Source organism: Triturus cristatus, chromosome 7, assembly GCF_964204655.1.
Source record: "Triturus cristatus chromosome 7, aTriCri1.1, whole genome shotgun sequence".
NCBI classification, from domain to species: domain Eukaryota; kingdom Metazoa; phylum Chordata; class Amphibia; order Caudata; family Salamandridae; genus Triturus; species Triturus cristatus.
In genome coordinates, this window is record NC_140590.1 from 1,114,378,471 (window position 1) to 1,114,383,971 (window position 5,501).

The window sequence follows — 5,501 nt, forward strand, 5'->3', positions numbered from 1 at the left end:
GGAAAAACCAACCGTCCCAGCAAGGCCTGTCTGGATCCCAAAGCTTGGTGATCTAGTCAGAGAAAATATTGCGGACAAGAAGGAATTTTGGCCTTGTTACAAACAACCAGTACCTGTCCTAACAGTGCGCGGATGCAGTTGAATCCCCCTCGGCCCCATGGACACGGTGAAGCTGCTGCCAGAGGGGCAGTAACACCCTCTGCCAGAGTGGAGGGCCACCTGCCACGCTGAAGCCTTCCCAGCCGACCCAGAGCCAGTCGCGGCGCACTGCCGTGGAGGAAATGCACCCTGCGGGGGCTGGACAGGGCCTGGGCAGTGGTCTCATAGAGGGGATTTGGAACTCCCGGGCCACCAACCTTCCCTCCATGATGAAGTCTCTGGGTGGACTGCACGGATCCCACCCGTTTACCTCTCGACTGTTTCACACCCTCTTGAACTCTCACTTCAAAGTTCTTTTCAACTTTCCCTTATGGTACTTGTTGGCTATCGGTCTCGCACCCGTATTTAGCCTTAGATGGAGTTTACAACCTGCTTTGGGCTGCATTCCCAAGCAACCCGACTCCGAGAAGACCCGATCTCGGCGTGCCAGGAGCGGCTACTGGCCTAGCACTGTCCGCGGGGTGAGCCTCGATCAGAAGAACTTGGGCCTCCTGAGTGATGCCGGGGAGTCGGTCTTCTGTAAGCCACATTTCCCGCGCCCACTGCCGTGTGGGCTCTTCCCTCTTCACTCGCCTTTACTGGGGGAATCCTGGTTAGTTTATTTTCCTCCGCTTAGTAATATGCTTAAATTCAGCGGGTCGCCCCGTCTGATCTAAGTTCGCAGTCGGAAGAAAACGCCGAAGCATGGGGCCTGGCGTTCCGGCAGCACGCGCACACCCTCTTTCCCTGAATTGGATCTAGAGGGGGTTCGCCCTCCCTGGGAAGCCGGCCATGGAGGTGTGCATCCGAGGCTTGTGCGCGCGGGCAGCTGGTGGGACACCACAGACAGCCATGCAGGGCACACAGCCAGGCGGCCCGGGACAGGACCAGGCCAGACTGGTCGCCAGGCCCCTTCTCGGGGCCAGGCGCACCGGCAGCGTACCTCCATGGCAGGACCCGGCGAGGGACCCTGCCACTGGCAGTCGGTTGGTCTGACCTAGTGGAGGGACAAAGGGAACCCTGTGATGACCCCAGCTGCGTCCAATGGAATCCCCGGGCGATTCACGATCGAGCGGCCCTCAGACAGGTGTAGCCCCGGGAGGAACCCGGATCCGCCAGGTGCATTCGAAGTGTCGATGATCAATGTGTCCTGCAATCCACACTAATTCTCGCAGCTTGCTGCGTTCTTCTTTGACGTGCGAGCCATGTGATTCACCGCCAAGAGTCACCGGCAACTTTTCGAAAACGTTCACTGACCTGTGGGTGCAGGAGAGGTGGGAGGAATGCGACGCCATCCACCCACCACCCTCACGGCGAGACGGCCCAGGCGCCCCGTTCAAGACTTCCTCTCTGGGAGTCAGACTGAACCATAGGGAGAAAAAAAACGTTACCGAGCACACGGCCCGGGTGTCCCTGACACCCACCCTCCGGTGAGGCATGAGGCTCCCGGAACAATGGGAGCAGGCTGTCCCGCAGCCGCAGGTCCCTCACACAGTAACCCGGGAGGGACCGCGCAAGACTTAAAACCCTTCAGCCCGGCGGCATGGGACCGGGTCAAACCGGGTACGGGGCAATGAGGGGGGATCGCCCCACCTGCAAGTCAGCTGTCTGTCACTAGGTGGCCTGAGCCATGCCGGTGGGCTGGGGATTAGCCCACCCTAACCTGGCCTAGGTCAGAGGCGCCAGAAGGGAAGATCTAGGTGGCTAACCCATCCTGCATGCCTCCCACCGAGAGGAGCCAGGGTCCACTCGCAGGCCCTCGGCCCCTTCTCTTCCAGGCCACCCTGTCATGCGAGAAGGGCCACTCCAAGGTGGCCCGGCCATCTGGTCACCCCATTGCAAAGCATTGCATGCAACCAGATGGCCGAGAGGAAAGGTGTGACCAGATGGCCGGGACCGAAAGACGGCCATCAGCCCGCCCTGAGTCTTTGTGGTAGGTCTCCTGCCTACCCACGCATGGCTCGGGGGGCTCCACGTCCCAGGGGGCTTGGGAACCCGGCTGGGCCTCAGGCATGGGGAGGACCACTGGAGCTCTCAGGCCTGGACACCTGGAGGAGGACTGCCTGGGACCCATGGAGCCTGTCCCGGGCACTTTGCCATGCTGTGGGCCGCAGGAGGAAACCCGGAAAGAGGGGAGGTGTTGTTGTGTTTAGATTTAGATGTCCGTACATAGGTTTTCATAAATCATGTCCTTATATAGGCACAATTCGCATTGCCCGTATTTAGGCATAGAATCCCAGTCCTTATTTCGCGTTAGCCATGCTATCCAAATACAGGCATGGTCACCTACATCCGTCCATCCCCACGTCACAACGAGTTCTTAGAAAACAGACCCTTAAGCCATTCATACTTTCCCTATCTAGCATTATTGATTTCTCCAAGAACTCATCTATTATACATGAACTACTAGTCCTTAGGGGCTCATTCATGACGTCTTCCTCTGCCTGACTTTACATCAATGCTATCATTCCTAAGCATCTTCCAGGTATAAATATACCTTCCCTAGCCATTGCAAACCATGGCTCGGCTGCACAGCTTGATACGGCTCGCCAGAGCAAGTTCAGAAGAATTATGGTCCCCGCCTGACGCACTGACCAGACGCTGGCATCCCTGCTCACAGAGAATCCAGCTTCCAGTGTTCTGACTCCCTTCGTGGGGTGTTAGAGTTTGAGACCCGGAAAGAGATTCCCACCTCTCTCATTCTAAGGTATGGAGCTGACTAGAGCCTAGAGGGACTCTTGGCATATGTAAAACTATAGCTTACCATACTATAGAATACGGCACCTACTTCTTACCTTGTACTACACTTAGGTTAGGTACACTGGAGTAGAACTATATAGAAGCATCAAACGAGTATTTACTTTTTAGCCTATGTTATTTATGTATGTGTATATGAATATATATCATAGCTAGAAAACAATGCTGTTGCAGTATTATTTCTTCTTACTGCTTACACTATATTATGTCTCACATACTGTCTTGCGATTGTAACAGCTCATATCTCTTACATGAGAAACAAGACTGTTCAATAAATCCTTTTTTTGAAACGCCCATCTATCTATTTCTGTATAACTCTGAAGAAACTAAGCATGCACTGTTGTGTGTCGATTTAGATACCGTATATAGGTTTCCGGATTTATGTCCTTATATAGGCACAATTCGCATTGGCCATATTTAGGCATAGACATCCTACCCTTATTTAGGCATTACCCATGCTAACTAAATACAGGCATGGCTACCTACATCCGCTCATCTATGTCACAACGAGTTCTTGGAAAACCAGACTCTTACGCCTCTAGGACTTCCCCTTGCTTGGATATTGATTTCTCCAAGAACTTATTTATTATGCATGAACATCTATTCCTTAGGGGGTTCATTCATGATGTTCTTCTGCCCGACTTTTACATCAATACTGGCATTCCTAAACACCTTCAAGGTATAAATATACCTTCACTTACCATGGCAAACCATTGTTTGGCTGCCTACTTGCATGACGCTGCTCGCCACGGCAAGTTTGGAAGGAAGCCAAGTCCCCGCTTGACGCACTGACCAGACGCTGTCATCCTCCTCGCAGAGAATCCAGCTCCAGTGTTTCTGACTCCCCTTGCAGGGTGTTAGAGATCGAGACTCGCAAAGAGATTCCAACCTCACTCATTCTAACGTATGGAGCGGACTAGAACCTAGAGGGACTTTTCTCAAATCTTGGCAACTATAGGTAAACTAGACTATAGACAAACAGTATCTACTTCTCACCTCGTACTACACTTAGGTTAGGTACACTGGGGTAGAACTAGCTAGAAGCATCAGATGAGTATTAACATTTTAGCCTGCGTTATTTATGTATGTATTTTTATGAATATATGTCATAGCTATAAACCATGCTATTGCAGTATTATTTTATCTTACTGCTAACACTGTACGTATTATACTTCGCATTTTGTCTTACGATTGTAGCAGTACGTATCTCTTGCACGAGAAATACGACCGTTCTATAAACCCCTTTTATTGAAATGCCCGTCTATCTATTTCTGTGTAGAAGCGAAGCATTCACGATTGACTGAGTGAAACTGTTATCTTTTGTTTCCACGATTCTGAGATTGTTCCGATTCTAAGTGAAACAAAGTTGTCATGTTTATGTGGTTGTCAGAAACTATTCCCTTGTTGTTTATTCGAGAAGTTTCTAGTGACCTCTGAGTTAGCTGGCACACACAAGTAATTAAGTTTAAGGTACTCGATAGAGACATACTGACCTCAGTCCTATGTCAAAACTATAGTGTATATTATTCCAATGCTCAGAGCCTATCAGGGATATAGGAATTCCACTACATGGCACCCAATGCATTGGTAAGGCACTAATTTAACCCTAGATACTGAATTAACTCAGTCATGCTTTTCTCAGAGACCCCTACTCACAATACTCCATAAGACGTCTGAAGTGGGTAGGGATAATATCCGCCATAGCTGTGTAGGACAAAAATTGTATTAGCTGTTTGGTTTGTTCAACGTTGAAGGATACAGTGTTCCAAAATATTGTGCACCTTATCTTTGTTCCCTTGAAGCTTGCTCTGCAATTTTCATTAAAAAAATGTCCCTAAATGGGGATAATAACACCGGAACCGGTGGAGCTGTACCCGGTAATATCGCAGCAGCTTTTGATTATACAGGTTTTAATGAAACCGATGAAAATGCGAACATCATCGCTCCAAATTTAAGGAGAGCCATCACTCTAAAACTTATAAAACATGGCCTAACACCAAGAGGTGTTAGAGCAGTTTTTGTGATAGAGGTACATGAATCTCACCAGACAGAAGTATTCTATTCATGGATAGTATTCCCATAATCAAATCCAGTAAATAAAACGTTTCACTTCTACAAAGAGGATTAACCACCTGAGGAACATATTCCTTACGAGGATATTGAAATTCCACTCATATTAGCAGGATCTCTGGGTTACAGGCACCCAATCACATTACCAGGCTCGGTCCACTAGGTAGACCAGGAGCAACTTGGCCGATTTTAGCTGGCTACACACCTCATTCGGACATTGAAGCAATGTCAGACATAGAATTTCTTAATCAGATACAAAATTTAATAGAATTACACAGTTAAACCACAATTGTCTGAAAGTCCTGAAAAAGCCTTTACTAAAAACAATCCTACCTCTTCTAAAAAGAAGTGGGAAAATAACAAACAACATTCATAAGAGAAAGATTCTCAAACTCTAGATCGGTCTCCTCAAATGGAGCCCTCTGAAAGAAGGTATAACCTCAGGAATAGGGATAATTTAAGAAAACCTGACAGGTATCAAGATACGTTTCATACGTTTCAGATATCGCCATACGTTTCAGATATCGCCACAGACA

General features: G+C 48.8%; 1 non-coding gene across 1 annotated transcript; it reads right to left on the reverse strand.

Annotated features, from left to right (window-relative positions):
- Positions 1 to 1,211: 1,211 nt before the first annotated feature.
- LOC146811176 (5.8S ribosomal RNA) lies at positions 1,212 to 1,365 on the reverse strand. Its single transcript, XR_014967063.1, has one exon. It is a non-coding gene; the product is annotated as a 5.8S ribosomal RNA (ribosomal RNA).
- Between the last annotated feature and the right edge of the window lie 4,136 nt (positions 1,366 to 5,501).